The following is a 19,706-nucleotide window of genomic DNA, read 5'->3' as shown; positions in this document are numbered from 1 at the left end:
ATGCAAGTGCAGTGATCATGTGACAGCACTGATGAATCACTGTACAGCATGGGGAACTGTAAGTCTAGTTCTGGAGGTTTCTGGGTGAGCACATATGATCTGGTGCTCTGCCCTATGTCTCAAACCATCACAGTTTATTCTTACATCAGTCTGTCCCCATTATTGATTGCAAGCAGCAACTGAAGAGAACATAGGAAGCTTAGCAGTTAGAGTTTGGTTGGCCAATGAACTCATTTATCCAAGACATAAAAGTAATGAAGAAAATAATTACACTGAAGAATGACAAATCCCCAGGACCAGATGGTTTCCATCCCAGGGATTTAAAGGAAGATTGCAAATGCCCTAATTATGATCAACATGAACTGTAACTGCTCAGAGCAACACTTCAAGAGAGTTAAGAAGAGAACCTAGCAGCACCTGGCGTTCACGTGTGATTATATTATATCGGTGTAAAGCCTCACTTCTTTTGTGCCACTTAATAAATCTTTCATTAACTGTTTCTGCTTTTTAATCCAATTCTTGCTGCCTTCTGAGATCTCATCTATACCCTTCGCTCCTCAGTGGGCTGGAGGCAATGGAGTGCACTGTGTCTGGTCAGCTCCTCAGCCTTGCCAATGTGCACTGTGCAGCTGGGCATTGGGTGATGGCGTGTGAGATGAAGGAGCTGACTGCAGAGCTGCATACATGTAAAGTTTTATTGGAATGTTTCTGAAAGGACATCAGGGCTACAGGAAACTGTAATGTATTAAGGTGTCCTGAGACTATCTTGCATGAATCCCATTATGCATACCTGTGGTCCAGGGGGTCCCTCATCTTGCCTCACCTGGTTAGCTTAGTCCTCCACATCCTCATCATCGGAGGAGGCAATTATTCAATGACTCCTCCCTCTGCTGCGCAGGGTTGTACAGAGCACAGCAGACCACCACAATTCATGAGACCTTTGCTGGGGCATACTGAAGGGCTCCACTGGATTGGTCTAGGCACAGAATCACATCTTCAGAAGACCATTGGCCAGCTCGATGGTCACTTGGGCTGACCAGTGGCAGGTGTTGTACCGCTCCTTTTCTCCTTTGCTGCTGTGTTGGAGGATGTTGGGGGGCTGGGGGGGGGTTGGTGTGGTGGTCCTCATTTGGTTGAGCAGCCATGTCTTTAGGGGCTAGTATCCATCCCTGAAGGCACAAGGGGAGCCAGAAAAGCTGTAGGACCTGGAACTGCTGAAGTATATTGGCGTGCCTGCTTGCCATGCACACACCCGAAGGATCCACTTTTGGTGGTTTTACACCAGTTATTTTTTTCTATTCGTTCATGGGAAATGGGCATCTCTGGATAGACCAGCATTTATTGTCCATCCATAATTGCCCTTTTTCAGGGGGCATTTTAAGAGTCAACCATATTGCTGTGGGTCTGGAGTCACATGTCGGCCTGATCAGGTAAGGACAGCAGATTCCTCCCGTAAAGGGCGTCAGTGAACCAGATGGATTTTTATGACAAGCAACAGACTTTTAGTTGCAAATTTAAAAAAAAATTGTTTTTTAATTGAATTCAGATTTCACCATCTGCCATTGCTTGATTCAAACCCAGGTCCCCAGAGCATTATCCTGGAATACTAGTCCAGTGAAAATACCACTATGCCATCACCTTCCCATGTTAGACATTAATGGAAATGAAAACCTTTCCTGTTGATGAAGGCCACTGGCTGATCCGTGGGAGTCTTGATGGCCACATGCATGCAATCAATCACACCTTGCACATTGGAGAATCCAGTGACGGCCCCCGAATGCAACAATCCTCTCCGCTTGACTGTCTGGATTGGTGCAGTAGTGGACCTAGTACCTGGCCCTCTTGAATATGGCATTGGTCACCTCCTTGATGCATCAGTGGGCTGCTTGCTGGGAGATCTCATTGAGAGTGGGTATCCACTGACTCCCATGGGTCTCAGCTCACCCTGCAGCATGGCACAGAATCACAGAATTGTTATGGTGCAGAAGCAGGCCACCGGCCTTCGTGTCTGCATCCGTTCTCCGAATGGTCATTGTAACTCAGTGCCATTCTCCTGTCTTTTCCCTGTAACCCTGCACATTGTTTCTATTTGAATAATCATCTAATGCCCTCTTGAATGCTTTGATTGAACCTGCTTCCACCACACTTCCAGGCCCGAACCACTCGCTATATGAAAATTTATTTAAATCTGTTCCCTCTCGTTCTCGATCCTTTTATGAGCAGCAACGGATTCTCCCTATCTACTCTATCCAGCCCCCTCATGATTTTGAACACCTCTATCAAATCTCCTCGTAGCCTCCTCCTATCCTAGGAGTACAGTCCCAACTTCCCCAATCTATCTTCACAATTGAAGCTTCTCATCCTTGGAACCATTTTTGTAATCCTCTTCTGCACTCTCTCCAACGTATTCACATCCTTCCTAAAGTGTGGCGCCCAGAGCTGTACACAATACTCCAGCTGAGGTCTAACTAAAGTCCTGCACAAGTTCCGCATAACCTCCTTGTTCTTGTGCTCTGTGCCACTATTAAGCCTAGGGTACTGTATACTTTATCAACTGCTCTCTCTACCTGTTCTGCCACCTTTAATGACTTATGTACATATACACCCAGGTCCCTCTGCTCCTGCACACCCCTTACTTTATGTTGTCTTTCCATGTTCTTCCTACCAAAATGAATCACCTCACACTTCTCTGCATTGAACTTCATCCGCCATTAATCTGCCTGCTCCACCAACTTGTCTATGTCCTTTTGAAGTTCTACACTGTCCTCCTCACAATTTACAATGCTTCCAAGTTTTGTATGATCCGCAAACTTTGAAATTGTCCCTTGCACACCAAGGTCTAGATTATCCATATATATCAGGAAAAGCAAGGGTCTGAATACCAACCCCTGGGGAACTCCACTATAAACCTTCTTCCAGCTTGAAAAATATCCATTAACCATTACTCACTGCTTCCTGCTACTCAGCCAATTTTGTACCACATTGCTACTCTTCCTTTTATTCCATGAGCTATAGCTTTTTTCACATGTCTGTTATGCAGCACTGCATCAAATCCCTTTTGGAAGTCCATGTACACCACATCAATAGTGTTGCCCTCATCAAATCTCTCTGTTACCTCTTCAAAAAATTTCAACAAGTTAGTTAAACATGATTTTCCCTTGAGAAATCCATGCTGGCTCTTCATGATTATCACAATTTTTCCACGTGGCTATTAATTCTATCTGGATTAATTGTTTCTAGAAGTTTCCCCACCACCGAAGTTAAACTGACTGGTCTGTAACTGCTGGGCTTATCCTTACAACCTTTTTTGAACAAGGGCGTAATGTTTGCAATTCTCCAGTCCTCTGGCACCTCACCGAGTCTAAGGAAGACTGAAAGGTTATGGCCAGTGCCCCTGCAATTTCCACTCTCACTTCCTTCAATATCCTTGGAAGCATCTCATCCTGTCCCAGTGTTTTGTCAACTTTAAGTAGCTATAGTTTATCCAATACCACCTCCTTATCAATTTTGAACCCTTCTAGTGACAGGGTTTCCTCCTCTGTCACCATGGCCTGGGTAGCAACTGCTTCCTTGGCAAAGACAGATGCAAAATATTCATTTAACACCTCAGCCTTGCCCTCTGCTTCCATGTGTAAATCCCCTTTTTGGTTCCTAATCCACTCTATTCCTCCTTCTACCACTGTTTTACTCCTGATGTGCTTATAGAAGACTTTGGGATTTATGTTGGCCGGTAGTCTTTCCTCATAATTCCTCTTTGTTTCTCTTATTTGCTTCTTCACTTCTCTGAATCTTCTGCATTCAGCTTGGTATCAGAGATCAGTGACAGCCTCTCCAGAGAGTCACAGTCTTTGCTGACACTGCCACTTGGATATGTGGAGATAGTTCAGCCTTGGGTAGTACATTCCCTCTTGGGGGCAGACACTTCTGCGCACAATCTGGATGCAACTCAAAGACGTAGGACTTCCGACCAAACATGATCTGCTCTCATGTTAAAGTCCCCACACTCCACTTTCAAACTCTTTCTAAGTGGCTCAGCTAAGGACTTACTTGTTCTACATGAGGATATTTTATACAATGAAGATGGCCCCAGCTTGACACAGGTAATGGCTCCTTATCCCAGAAAATAATTGATTGGGGGACCTGGCTCTGTTTCTCAGGTTGATGACATGCCACACAGATGTTATTGGTGGCCAATGATGTGCCAGGATTGCCTCAATTGTGCACAGATTAATCCAGTCCCAGCCAAGCAAAAGGCTTTGATGGATTCCTAGCATCAGAATAATGGTCCATGGGAGACATTACAGATTGATTACAATAGGTCCATTACTGACAACAAAGGTCAGGTATAGTTGTCTTAGTTATCAGATTCATTTACTCAATCAAAGCCTTCCCAGCCTGTAAGAATGATGCTGTTACCACAGCTAAGATTTTTTGGGAACAGATTTTTAACAGCTGGAGCTTTGCAAAAAGCATAGATTGTGATAATGGATCACTTTTTTTGGCAAAAGTGATGTAAAACCTCTGTCACCTTTTTGGTGTGGAACAGCTCCTACCACCCGGAGTCCAGTGAGATATTGGAATGCTTTCATTAAACTTTAAAGGCGGGTCTGAAGAAAGCTGTCATGCAGCATCTGGTTAAGGCCAGTACTGATTGGGTTATTGCTTTGCCTGGTGCTTTGATGGCCAGCTGAGCCACCTCAGTGAGTTCTACGGGTCACAGTTCATATGACTTATCAACTTTAAGAATAGCCAACCTTTCTAATAGCTCCGCTTTGTCAATTTTTAGCCCATCCAATATCTCAATTACCCCTTCCTTCACTATGACTTTGGCAGTATCTTCCTTGGTGAAGGTAGATGCAAAGTGCTAATTTGATATCTCAGTCATGCCCTCTCCCTCCATGCACAGATCCCTTTATAGTCCCTAAATGCTTTCACCCCTCCTTATTACTCTTTTACTCTTTATATGTCTTTAGAAGACTTTTGATTCCCTTTTATGCTCGTTGCCAGTCTCTCCTCATGCTCTCTCTTTAGATCTCTTCACTGCCCCTTTGAACTTTCTATAGGAAATCTGGTTCTCACTTGCATTGTCAACCTGACATCTGTCATGCAGCCCCTTTTTCAGCTTCATCTTACACTCTATCTCTCTCATCATCCAGGGAGCTCTGGGTATGGTTGTCCCCTTTTGGGAATGCAACTTGACTATACTCCAACCATCTTGTCTTTAAGTGTAGCCCATTGGTCTATTACATTTTGTCTGCCAGTCTTTTACTCCAATTTACCTAGGACAGGTCTCTTCACAGAGTCACAGAATTGTTACGGTGTAGAAGGAGGCTAATTGGCCCATCATGTCTGCACCGGCTCTCTGAGAATTTTAACTTGGTGTCAATCTCTTGACTTTTCCCTGTAACCCTGCACATTGTTTCTATTTAAATAATCATCCAATGTCCTCTTGAATACCTCAATTGAACCTGCCTCCACCACACCTCCAGGTAGTGCATTCCAAACCCTAACTATTCACTGTGTGAAAAAGTTTTTTCTGACCTCACATTTGCATCTTTTGCAAAACACTTTAAAACTGTGCCCTCTGGTTCTCGATCCGTTTACGAGTGGGAACAGTTTTTTCCCAATCCACTGTGTCCAGACCCCTCATGATTTTGAAAACTTCTATCAAGTCTCCTCTTAGCCTACTCCTCTCCAAGGCAACCAGTCCCAACTTCTCCAATCTTTCCTCATAACTGAAGTGTCTCATCCCTGGAACCATTCTCATAAACCTCTTCTGCATTCTCTCCAATTCGTTCACATTCTTCCTATAGTGTGGCACCCAGAACTGTACACAATGCTCCATCTGAGTTCTAACTTGTGTCTTATATAAGTTCATCATAACCTCCTTGCTCTTGTACTCTATGCCCCTATTAATGAAGCCTAGAATACTGTATGCTTTAGTAACAGCTCTTTCTATCTGTCTTGCCACCTTTAATGGCTTATGTACATATACACCCAGGTCTCTGCTCCTGCACACCCTTTAAAATATTATCCTTTACTTTATACTGCCTCTCCATGTTCTTTGTACCAAAGTGTATCACCTCACACTTCTCTGCATTGAACTTCATCTGCCACCTATCTGCCCACTCCACCAATGTGTCAATGTCCTTTTGAAGTTTTACACTGTCCTCCTCACAGTTTACAATTCTCCCAAGTTTTGTGTCATCCGCAAACTTTGAAATTGTCCCCTGCACACCACGATCTAGATCATTTATATATATCAGGAAAAACAAGGGTCCCAATACCAACCCCTGGGGAACTCCACTACAAACTTTTTTCCGTCCTGAAAAATACCCATTAACTATTACTCTATGTTTCTTATCCCTCAGCCAATTTTATATCAATGTTGCTACTGTCTGCTTTATTCCATGACCTATAACTTTCATCACAAGTCTGTTGTGTGCACTGATTCAAACGCCTTTTGGAAGTCCATGTACACCGCATTTTTTTAATATTCATTCATGGGATGTGGGCTTCACTGGCTGGGCCAGCATTTAGTGCCCATCCCTAATTGCCCTTGAGAAGGTGTTGGTGAGCAGCCTTCTTGAACTGTTGCAGGCCATGTTGTGTAGGTACACCCACAGTGCTGTTAGGGTCTTGCCCTCATTAACCATCTCTGTTACCTCTTCAAAAAACCCCAAGTTAGTTAGACACGATTTTCCTTTAACAAGTCCATGCTGACTCTTCCGAATCAATCCACATTTTTCCTTGTGACTATTAATTATATCCTGATAATTGTTTCTAGAAGTTTCCCCACCACTGAAGTCAAACTGATTGGTCTGTAATTGCAAGGTAGATCGTTACAACCTTTTTTGAACAAAGGTGTATTGTTTGCAATTCTTCAGTCCTCTGGCAGCTACCCCGAATCCAGGGAGCATTGAAAGATTATTGCCAGTGCCTCTGCAATTTCCACACCACTTCCTTCAAGATTCTTGGATGCATCCCATTGGTCCCGGTGCCTTATCAACTTTAAGTACTGACAGCTTATCCAATGCCTCCTCCCTCTTCTTTATCAATTTTAAACCCTTTCAGTGACTGAGTTTCCTCCTCTGTCACCATGGCCTGAGCAACATCTGCCTCGTAGGTAAAGACAGATGCAAAGTATTCATTTAACACCCCGGCCATGCTTCTTGCCTCTCTGTGCGAATCCCCTTTTTGGTCCCTAATAGGCCCTAATCCTCCTTTTACTATCCTTTTACTATTGATGTGCTTATAGGATACTTTAGGATTTCCTTTTCTGTTAGCTACCAGTGGTTTTTCATAACCCCTCTTTGCTTTTTCACAACCCTCCTGAGCCTTCTGTATTCAGCTTGGTTCTCAATTGTATTTGTTACCTGACATATGTCATAAGAACACATTTTCTTCTTTAACTTACTTTCTATCTCCTTTGTCATCCATGGAGCTCTGGGTTGTTTGTCCTACCCTTCGCTTTTGAGGGAATATACCTTGACTGTGCCCAAACCATCTCCTCTTTGAATGTAGCCCATTGCTCAGCTACTGTTTTCCCTGCCAACCTTTGGTTCCAGTCTATCCAGCTCAGTTCAGTTCTTGCCCCATTGAAGTCCACTCTCTGCCAGTTGATTATTCTTACTTTGGATTTACCAATGTCATTTTCCACCGTCATCCTAAACCTTATGATACAATGATCACTGTTCCCTAAATGTTCCACCACTGTCACTTGATCTACTTGGCCCACCTCATTTTCAAGAACCGGGCCCAGCCTTGCCTCCTTTCTTGTTGGACTGGACACTTGTTGCTATAGGAAATACTGCTGAACACAATCTAGGAAGCTTGTCTTTCACTGCCCCTTACACTACCACTATCCCAGTCTATATATGGGTAACTAAAGTCCCCCATTATAACTTCTCTATGATGTTTACACCTCTCTGTAAATTCATTGCAGATTTGTTCCTCTATATCCTTCCCATTAGCTGATGGTTTATATATTACACCGAGCACTGTAATTGCACCCTTCTTATTCCTTAGCTTTAGCCAAATCAGTTCTGTTCTTGAATCCTCTGACACATCCTCTTTCTCCAGTGCTGTAATACTCTCCTTAACCATAAATGCCACCCCTCGTACTTTTTTCCCTTTCCTATCTTTTCTGAACACCTTGTAACCAGGAATATTTAACACCCAGATCTGCCCTTCCTTAAGCCAGGTCTCTGTTTTGGCCACAACATCATAATCCCACAAGGCAATCTGTGCCTGTAACTCCCCAGTTTCATTAACTATACTTTGTATATGCAGTGTAACCCTGATTTAGACTTAATTACTTGCTCCCTTACTCTGACTATAAACTTACTATTCTCTATTTTAGAGCTATCTGCCTCTCCCAGCATTCTGTGCCCTGGCATTATTTTCTAATATTCTCTCCTGGTTCCCACACCTCTGCTGAGTTAGTTTAAACCCTCCCCAACAGCACTAACAAAATGACCCGCAAGGAACTCAGTCCCAGCTCTGTTCAGATATAACCCGTTCGGCTTGTACAGGGGCCATCTCCTCCCAATGTCCCAATCCCAGTGTCCCAGGAATTTTAAGCCTTCCCTCCTGCACCATCTTTCCAGCCATACATACATCTGTCTTATCTCCCTATTCCTGTACTCACTTGCACATGGCACTGGGAGTAATCCGGAGATTACTAATTTAGAGGCCCTGTTTGCTAATTTTCTACCTAGCTCCCTAAATTCTGACTGCAGGACCACATACCCCTTCCAACCTATGTCGTTAGTACCAATGTGGACCACGGCCTCTGGCTGTTTGTCCTCCCCCACAAGAATGTGCTGCAGCCGTTCTGTGACATCCTTGAACCTAGCACCAGGGAGTCAACAAATCATCCTGGAATCATGTTGGCGGCCGCAGAAAAGCCTGTATGCTCCCCTAACTAATGAATCCCCTATCAGTACTGCCCTTCCGCTCTTCTTCCTGCCCTCCTGTACAGCTGGGCCACCAGTAGTGCCATGGGCTTGGCTCTTGCTGCACTCCTCCAAGGATCCATTGCTCTCACCGATATCCAGAATGGAAAACCGGTTAGTGAGCAGGACCTCTGGGGACTCCTGCACTACCTGCCTGTTTCTCTTGGACTGCCTGGCGGTCACCCATTCCCTATCTGCCTGCTTGCCCCTAACTTACGGTGTGACCACCTCTCTGAACGTGCTATTCACATAGTTCTCTTCCTCACAGGTGCACCTCAGTGACTCCAGTTGCTACTCAAGCTCTGAAACGCAGAGTTCAAACTTGTGCAGCCAGTGACACTCCCTTCACATGGGCTCGTCTGGGTCACGAGTAGTGTCAGCGACTTCCCACATGCCACAGGACGGGCATTCTGCTTGGCTGAGCTATCCCACCATGCCTTAACATGAAACTTTTAAATTGCTTTTTTAACTTAAACTTTAGTTACTTTTATTTACTTTAACTTACTTTAATCTTACTCTTGCACTATTAACTATAAACTGGAGATTAGTAGAAAGTAGAAATTCTTCGCCCTTGCTCACAAATCAGCTCCCTCTCCTGTGCCGAAAAATTCTTACTTTCCCTGTCCTTGTTTAAAAATTTGTTTCTGTACTCGCGTTGTTTTCAATCTCCACTTGTGCTGTTTTATCTGCTGAACTCTTGCTGTTTTATCTCCTGAACTCTTGCTGTTTTATCTCCTGAACTCTCACTGTTTTATCTCCCGAACTTTCGCTGTTTTATCTCCCGAACTCTCACTCACCTCTCTCTCCCGCAGTCTTGCTGTTTTAGCCTCTCTTTCCCGAAGTCTCTGTTTTAACCTCTCTCTCCGAAATCCCACTGTTTTATCACCCAAAGTCTCGCTGTTTTATCTCCCAAAGTCTTGCTGTTTTAACCTCTTTCTACCATGGTCTCACTGTTTTATCTCCAGAAGTGTCACTGTTTTAACCCCTCTCTCTCTCGAAGTGTCACTGTTTTAACCCCTCTCTCTCTCGAAGTCTCGCTGCTTTAACATCTCTCTCTCGAAGTCTCACTGCTTTAACCTCGCTCCCTTGAAGTCTCGCTGTTTTAAACTCTCTCCCGAAGTTTTGCTGCTTTAACCTCTCTCTCCCGAAGTCTCACTGTTTTATTAACCTCACTCTCCCAAGGTCTTGCTGTTTTAACCTCTCTCTCCTGGAGTCTCGCTGTTTTAACTTCTCTCGCCCAAAGTCTCGCTCTTAACCAGCTGAAATCAGCCCTACTTCAAATAAATATTTTTACTCTAGATTGTTCCTCCTCTTTTTCCATAGTTAATCTAAACCTTATGATACTATAATCATTGTTCCCTAAATATTCCTCTCTGGACACTTGATCCACTTGACCTAACTCATTCCCCAGAACCAGATCCAGTATGCCTCCTTCCTTGATGGGTTGGAAACGTTCTGATTTCAAAAAATCTTCTGAACAGACTTGAGAAACTCTTCTTCCTCTCTTCCATGTACACTATTGCTATCCCAGTTGATATTAGGATAATAAAAGCCCTCCATTATCACTACTCTATAGTTTTTGCAGCTCTCTGTCATGTCCTGGCAAATTTGCTCCTCTGTTTCTTCCCACTGGTTGGTAGCCTATAGAATACACCCGATAGCGTAGTGGCACCTATTGTTTCTTTAACTCAATAGATTCTGTCTTTAACCACAAAAAGGACATCCTTACTCTCCAACACTGTAATATTCTCCTTCATTAATACTGCCACCACTACTTATTACCTCCTTTCCCTATTTTTCATGAATGCCTTGTATCCAGGAATAATTAGTGCCCAGTGCTGTCCACTTTTGAGCCAGGCCTTTGTAATTACTACAACATATTTCCATGTGGCTCTTTTGACCTGCAGCTCACAAACCTTGCCTACTTCTTTCTATACATGTAATGTAAACTTGAATTAGATCTTGATGTAATTCCTTTTGGTCCGACCCCACCTAATACCTTACTGTTTGAGTAGTGCTCAAAAAAGAGACGTGCTGTCAAAGCTTCTTGTCTTGCAATCATCAGGACAGATGCAAGAACAACAAATCTCAAAGGAACAGCAATTTATACTGTTTGAGAAGAGGGTTATAATTTGTTGACAAGTGGACTCTGATTGGTAGAGACATTGATATGGAAAATACACCAGGGAACAGTTAACTGCCAAGCTTTTGTTTAGATTCAAAGCAGGCAAGCCCACTCTGGTCAAGGTATTGCCATGGGGAATGAACCAGGGAATAGCGGTCTCCCAAGCTTTTGTTTACTTGAAAGGGTGCAATGTGTGGACATGTTTTTTTTGTTTGCAAAGGGCAAGGTCCTGTGTGTGAATATACGTAGCTTCTAGCACATGTAAAACTGACCGATAATCTTAAATTGGTTGTTAGTGTAATTCTTAGCACAATCAGGATTGTTTAATAAGCTTTGTCAAATAGCAGAATCACATCTATTAAACTCACTTTTCATACATGGGGTAAAGGATGAATCTGGAGCCACTCTTTTCCTTAACACAGGTTTATTCACAAAATCACAGAGCACAGCCACAGACTCCCCTTCTCTCCCCCCACACCAGTGTAGACCAATTCTTATATACTTAATAATAATTCACTAATCTTTCCCCAATTAGTAACAGCTGCTCTCACTTACAAACTAAAGCATGCACTTCATTGTAGCAAGATTCCAACATTAATAACATCCAATGTTGGATACTGTGTTTTGAGTTTTGTAAGCATGGGCTGGTTGAGTACGGTCAGTAGTTTCCCTGTTGTGAACAGCTGAAGGGACATCCTGTTTGATATGACCCACGAGACTTTGGGACATACGGCCTACATACCTGGCATCATACTGGCACTAAAATTCATGTACCATGTTACTCATTTGTATGCTAGGCAGAATGTCTATTTGGCTTGAGGCTACATCCTGTTAGTGGAGACTACCACTCATGTTGCTACAGCAATGTGAAACAGCTAGCTTCACCTATTGCTCAAGCTTTTGAGACACCTCAACTTGGCAGGGTAACCTGATGTAGACTGGGCACTTTTCAGGACCAAAAGTTGCAGCCTTAAGCCCATTCATGACTTTGTGTGATATACAATGAGCAGTGGTCTGATCAGGGTAGCCATTATCCTGTAGGATGGCTTTGATGCATCCTATCTCAGCATCAAACTTGCACGATGAGCAAATGGCTCGGGCCCTATTTACAAGGTTGCCAATAATTCCAATATTGTAGTGCGTGGAACGGTAGTAATCCCAATGCATACATTGCCCATTGAAGGTGGGCTTGTGGTAGACAGTAGTAGAGAACCTGTAGGCAGATTTCGCAACTAGCATGCCAAGAAAAGGGAGCTCATTTGACTGCTCAATTTCAAAGGTGAATTTGAGTGCAAGATGAAGCCCAAAGTGTGCAAGGAAATTCTTACATGAAGTTGTAGATTCAATACAGCAAATATATCATTTATATATTGGAAAAATGGAAGGGGTAGGAGGTTAGGGACCATTCCATCAAAGACGTGTTTCTCATGGAAACCGACTAAGATGTTAGTGAGAGCTGGGCCTAGAGGGGATCCAATGGCATACACAGTGTCGTTAAAATGAATACAGATTCAGACAATGGCGGCGCATCTAGTTTGCAGTGATATAGTGATGTGATGCAAATGTCTATGGCTTCCTTGAGTGGTACATTAGCGAATAGGCTAGCAACGTCAAGCGAGCACGGCACTGCTATCGACACTGCAAGTCCTATGTACTCTTCACAAAGAGGAAGGAATCCTTCACCGTGTATGTGGAAAACCTACTCATAAATGGTTATAGCAACTCACTCAACCATTTGGCAATTCATGTTGTGCAGAACCAGCCTTAGATAAGATAGGTCATGTCTTGGGCAGCCAATACATAAGTGGATGCAGTGAACCATGAGGATGAATCCTATCATATACACCACCAGGCAGGCCATTACTCTTACACAAGTCCAGCAAGTGTTTTTGTAACTTGCTTTCGAGCAGAACTGTGCGCTCATGCTTAGCGGTGGGTCCAATGGATACAAATTTGGGTCCATCATTAAGAACGATGTGCCTTTTGGCAATATGGTCAAGCTTGTTAAGGATGACTTTTCCAGTCCCTTTGATAGGCTTACAGACATATGTCTGGGTTGGCCTTGAGGCCTTGCAATGCTATCAGACATTTGCTCCGCATGTGAAAATTGGCCAAGTCGTTGGGCATCCCACAATATGCATGCACTAGATCAACTAGATGGGCTTTCAAGGATTCAGTGTCTGCCTTACTTTTTCTTCCTGCAGTGCTATTTGTCTCTCCTAGTCCTTTGTGCACCTTGTTTATCCTTTCTAAAGTAACATCCTGGTTTCCAACCCCCTGCACCACCCATGGGCTTGGCTCAGTCTGCGTTCTCCAGATGAACCCTCATTGTGACCATTATTTGGAACGGAATACTGATTATATAGAAACATAGGCCTGAATTTTCCCGTCAGCAATTTGGGGACGGGGCCTGCTCGCCGACGGGAAGATGATGCGGGATGACGTCGGGAGGAACCCCCGACGTCATCCCGGTCCATTTAAATATTGAGGAAGGAGGGTGGACAGCGAAATCAGCTGTCCACCCGCCGACCAGTCAATGGCCAATTAAGGCCATTGACAGGATAATTAAGGTAGTTAAAGGGCCTGCCCGTCCAACCTTAAGGCTGGCGGGCAGGCCAAGAGTTCCAGCAGGCAATAGAAAAAACATAAAACCTCATCCACTGGCGGGATGAGGTTTCATGTCTGCTTTAAAAATGTCTAATAAATTTTATGTCATATTTATTAACATGTCCCATCTCGTGTGACCTTGTCACATGAGGGGGACATGTTAATAATTTTTCTTTTTTTCTATTTTTTAAGTTTGTAAACCTTTCAGCACTCTCCCTGAGACAGCACTTAGTCTCACGGAGCAATGCGCCCTTGGGGAATCCCTCCCCCCCACACAGGAAGCGCATAGCACTTCCCGTCGGGCAGGCCGCTGGGCGGGCCTTAGCAGCGGGGCCTGCTTCAGCGGCGGAGTTCGGCTGCCCGCCATCCGCCGAGCCGGTGCGGCCCGCCCGCCAACCTAGGGCAAAATTCTGCCCATAGAAACATAGAAAATAGAAGCAGGAGTAGGTCATTCGGCCATTCGAGCGTGCTCCTCCATTTAATATGATCATGGTTGATCCTCTATCTCAACGTTATACTCCTGCTCTCTCCCCATACCCGTTGACGCCTTTAGAGTCCAGAAATCTGTCTCTTTCCTTCTTAAATATATTCAGTGACTTGGCCTCCACAGCCTTCTGTGGTAGAGAATTCCACCATCCTCTGAGTGAAGAAGTTTCTCCTCAATTCAGTCCTAAATGGTCTACCCTGTATCCTGTGACTGACCCCTTGTTCTAGACCCCCAGCCAGAGGAAATATCATCCCTGCATCCAGTCTATCCATCCCTGTCAGAATTTTATATATTGTAATGAGATCTCTGCTCATTCTTCTAAACTCCAGTGAATACACAAGTTGACACAATCTCTCCTCATTCAACAATTCTGCCATCCCAGGAATCAGTCTAGTGAACCTTCGCTGCACTCCCTCTATGGCATGTATATCCTTTCTTAGGTAAGGAGATCAAACTGCACAAAATACTCCAGATGTGGTCTCACCAAGGCCCTGTACAGCTGCAGTGAGACATCCTTGCTCCTGTATTCAAGTCCTCTCGCAATGAAGGCCAACATACCACTTGCTTTCTTAACTGCCTGTTGCACTTGCATGCTTGCTTTCAGTGATTGGGGTACAAGGGCACCCAGGTCCCTTTGTACATCAACATTTCCCAATCTATCACCATTTAAATAATACTCTGCCATTCTGATTTTCCTACCAAAGTGGATAACTTCACACTTATCTGCGCTATTTGCATCTGCCATGTATTTGCCCACTCACTCAACCTGTCTAAATCATCTTGAAGCCTCTTAACACCCTCCTCATTGCTAACATTCCCACCAAGTTTTGTGTCATCAACAAACTTGGAAATATTACATTTGGTTCCGTCATCCAAATTATTGATATATATTGTGAATAGCTGGGGCTTAAGCACTGATCCCTGTGGTACACCACTAGTCGCCGCCTGCCACTCCGAAAAAGACCCATTTATTCCTACTCTCTGTTTCCTGTCTGCTAACCAATTCTCAATCCATACCAATATATTACCCCCATCCCATGTGCTTTAATTTTGCACACTAACCTCTTATGTGGGACTATTTGGTTTTCTGAAAATCCAAATACACCACATGCACTGGTTCTCCCTTATCTGTTCTGCTAGTTACGTCGTCAAAAAACTCCAGTAGGTTTGTCAAACATGTTTTCCATTTCATAAATCCATGTCGACTTTGCCTAATCCTGCTGATATTTTCTAAGTGTCCTGTAATCACACCCTTTATAATAGACTCTAGCATTTTCCCTACTAATGACATTAGGCTAACCAGTCTGTAATTCGCTGTTTTCCCTCTCCATCCTTTTTTAAGTAGTTGGGTTACATTTGCCACCCTCCAATCGGGACTGTTCCAGAATCTACAGGATTTTGGAAGATGACAACCAATGCATCCACTATTTCCTTGGCCACCTCTTTAGTTACCTTGGATGTAGATTGTTGGGCCCTGGGGATTTATCGGCTTTCAGTCCCATTAATTTCTCCAGCATGATTGTTTTCGTAATACTAATTTCCTTCAATTCCTCCTCCTCACCATACCCTTGGTTTCCTTGTATTCCTGGGAAAATATTTGTGTCTTCCTCTGTGAAGACAGAACTAAAGTTGTTGTTTAATTGCTCTGCTTTTTCTTTGTTCTCTATTATAAATTCTCCTGTTTCGGACTGTGAGGGACCTACATTTGTCTTCACTAATCTTTTTCTTTTTACATACTTAACTGATTGGAGAGCAAGATGCACTCAGGAAACACCTGTGTGATCTGCCTGATCCCCCTTCACTTCCTGGTGGTCACCATTCTCTTTCTGCCTGTGCACCATTAAGCTGTTGGGTGACCATATCCAGAAACATGACATCCACGAAACTCTCAACCTCACAGATGCACCAGCTGCTATTCAAGCTCCGAAACCTGGAGCTCAAGGTGCTCCAACTGACGACACTTCCTGTGCATGGCATTGTCCAGTATACGAGAAGCAGCATTTGAGCTGATTATTACTTGTGTAATAAAATGAATGCAGCTACGATTTCACCTTAGTTCCTCAAATGTAACCCTCTTTTATTTATTAATATGTAAAAAGTTATTCGTTTTCAGAGAACTGACTTAAAATAAAAGCTTAAGATAAATGTGTAACCTTTATTTTGCCAATGTCATTTCTGGTGCCTAGGTCGATGCTGGGTGGCCTATCTGGTTTCAAGCTTTTGGCCTGGGTATACTTGCATACCACTGATCGCTTCTTTCTCCTTGACTTGTTCTCTGGTCTCATGCTATAAATGATGGGCACTGAATTTTACCATATTCATTAGCTACTTAAGCAGTATTTTGTTGTCTAGTTTAGCGTGTAACATATCTTGGTTGCTAACTTTCTGTGCATGCTTGTGGTCAACCTAACCATGTTAAGTTGGCTTTAACTTTGTCCTTGATTCCAGTGAAGACCTTACTTGCATGTGTAGTACTGTTTATGAAGTTGTGAAAACCTCAGTCAATTTTTAAAACAGAAAATGCCAGTAAAACTTAGCAAGTCTGGCAGCACCTGTGGAGAGAGAAACAACGTTAACGGGCAGAATTTTGATGTTGGTGGGCGGGCTTGGTGGGGGTGGGCGGGGACGGTTGGAAAGCTGACCGTCGCCCACAATTGGGAACGGACCGTGATTAAGGTCCGCCCAGCGTGACAGGCGGCTGGGGAAGATCTGAGAAGGGGCGAGCTGGGGGTGGGGGCATGATGTCCGCCGGGTCCAATGGTGACCCTGCGGCCAATTCAACAGTGGCCCAGGCAACCCCTGGAAGGCTGTCATGGAAGGTCGCTGAACTCTCGATGGATTCCAGTGTGATTGGAAATGGCAGGCAGGACGGCAGGTTGGCGGGGCAGTCGGCCCTGTGTTTCTCCAATGAGTGCCTCGCACCCCTCCTGGAGGAGGTGGCAGCCAGGAGGGAAACCCTCATCCCCAGAGAGTGAGGAGGAAGCCCTCACGCCTCACCAAAAAGGCTTGGGAGGAGGTGGCATTCAGGGTGAACAGCCACGACGTGGTGAGGTGCACATGGGTGCAGTATCGGAAGCACTTCAAGATCTGCTGCGATCGGGAAGGGTGAGTATCATGTTAGGATGGGTCAGTGTGCAGAACAGTTAAGGGCTGGACATCCCACCGTGGACCTCAGGGGTGTTAGACTGTGAGTGACAACTGTCAGTGATGCCAGAGCTGGCTAAGGGGATGAACCCTGGCTGCTTGGACTGAATGCCTTGCGGCCCAAGGGCCACGAATCGGCTGAGTCTTGCCAGGTGTTCCTCAGCTGTGGTTGGCCAGGCTGCAATGGCGATGCAGGTACAGAATGGACTAATCAATGCTCCTCTGTCCCTTCAGGAAGAGACATTCCATAACAATATTGAGAGGTCACAGGCTAGTGGGGATCTCCACACCACCTAATCCTCATGCAATATGAGCAGGAGGCACTGGAGCTCGAGAGACGGCGTGCACCTCAGTCAACCGGCTTTGGTGAGGTTGAGGTGTCAGGAGAAGGAAAGAGTGCAGTGCACTGAGGTGAGCATGTCAGTTATTGCAATCATTGTAGTGTAGTCGCTATATTGATGTAAGCCTCGAAACCAGAGTCCCCATTGATAATGGAAAGACAATGCAGATATCTATTGTCTCACCAGGGTACCTGGCATGCACAGTGACAGTGTCATGACTTAAACATGTCCTTGTTTTCCCTTTTAGGCTCACCAGCAGGCAGTCACAATGAGGACCCTGAGGGCCCAACCCTGACCCTGGAGGACCATCATGCTCACCACGCTCCTGCGTCACACCCTCCCTGTCAGGCAGGCACCAGTGCAGATACCAGCACATCAGTGAGCATAAGACCGCATTGGTGAGGGCACTTCGCACTCACTTCAGGTGCAGGTGGAGGCAAAGAGTGCCTCCGGCGCTGGCAGTCGGAGGACTGCTGGAGACCAGGACAATGCTCAGTTGGTGGCTGACGATGGGCCTCTGGATTGTCCATTAGGCAGCAGATGCTGAAAGTCCAATAGGCTGTGCGGGAGGATCTGGCAAAGATAAATGAGGGAATGTGTGCTATGGTGTTCGTTTTGGAGGAGTCCCTGCGGAACATGACCACTGCGTTGACCCTCATGGCCGAGCGCAATGCCTCCTCCATGGAGAGAGTGGCGACTCTCATGGAGAGGCTCCTCCAGGGACTCAGTCAGGGGTCCCTAGGGATGCATTCGGACCTGCAAGCCAATGCTCCGGCAATGACCTCAGCTGGACAGTGTCCGTGTGGGAGATGGATTGGGCACCCAGTGTCCCAGCTAGGTGCCTGTCCACCAATGGTGAGCAGGGAGGCCCAAAACGACCTCACGTTGGTGCACGAGCTGCCTGTCGTCTCTGTGGGCTCCTCTCAGGGCACTCCATATGATGTCAGCAGCTCCTCTGCGCCTCTGCCAGTGACTATGGCATCTGATGAGGCTGCAGTGACTGGGGAGATGCCAGCTGTTGCATTGGCCACTCCCTCCCAGGTGGGGCCTTCACAGGCTCCATGTGCCAGAGGGCGACTGCCAAGGTCATCAAGGCCAACAAGACAGCAGAGTCAGCAGGTTGTCTCCAATGCCGGTGAAAGCGAGGGGGGAGCACCTAGATGTAGCACCCACAAACGTAAATGTAAAGCACCTTAAGCACAAGATGGCCTTATCATGGGTGATATGTTGTTCCCCCATTTTGCTTCAACTTTTTTAATGATGTAAACAACACTGGTTAATGTTCATTTCAGCTATGTTTCACATGCACAATTAAATGAGATTTTATTTAATGCTATTAGCTGCTGTATGCTTTATTTGTTCTGTAGGTGCAGGGTAAGCCATTATGTAATGATGGACATGTGTCTCCTGAAACTTTATTGCATAGGCAAAGAGTGTAGGTTGCTGACCAAGGAAATAGTCCACTCTGGGATCGAGTATAGTGCCTGCAGCCCTGGCATGTGGTGGTGGTTATTTGGTAGACTAGCTGAAGGAGCATTGGATCAAAGCGCCCGGGTGTTCCTGCCTCCCTGGAGGTTACCCAGATCAGTGTCCATGGCCTCAGCGTTCTCCTCACCGTGCTCGTCCTCGGACTCACTACTGGACTCATCATCTGTTGCCTGTGCAGCTGCGTCAACATCCTCTTTCTCCACTGCGTCCCCTCTTTCCAGTGCCAGATTGTGGAGAGCACAGCATGCAACTACTATCAGTGACACACAATCTGGGGGGCATCGCAGTGCGGCCCCTGAATGGTCCAGGCGTCAGAAGCGCATGTTGAGAAGACTTATGATTTTCTCTACCACCGCCCTTGTGGAGGCATGGCTCCTGTTGTACCACTGCTTGGCCTCTGTTCTTGGGTGGCGGAGAGGCATCATGAGCCACCTTTTATGGGGATAGCCCTTGTCACCCAGCAGCCATCCATCCAGTTAGGCTGGAGCGCTGAAGAGTCTCCGCAGCTGGGAGTGTCTCAGAATGTAAGCGACATGGGAGCTGCCAGGGTACCTTGC

This window comes from Cetorhinus maximus, chromosome 3 (genome assembly GCF_964194155.1).
Source record: "Cetorhinus maximus chromosome 3, sCetMax3.hap1.1, whole genome shotgun sequence".
NCBI classification, from domain to species: domain Eukaryota; kingdom Metazoa; phylum Chordata; class Chondrichthyes; order Lamniformes; family Cetorhinidae; genus Cetorhinus; species Cetorhinus maximus.
Note: the sequence above shows the minus strand (reverse complement) of the source record.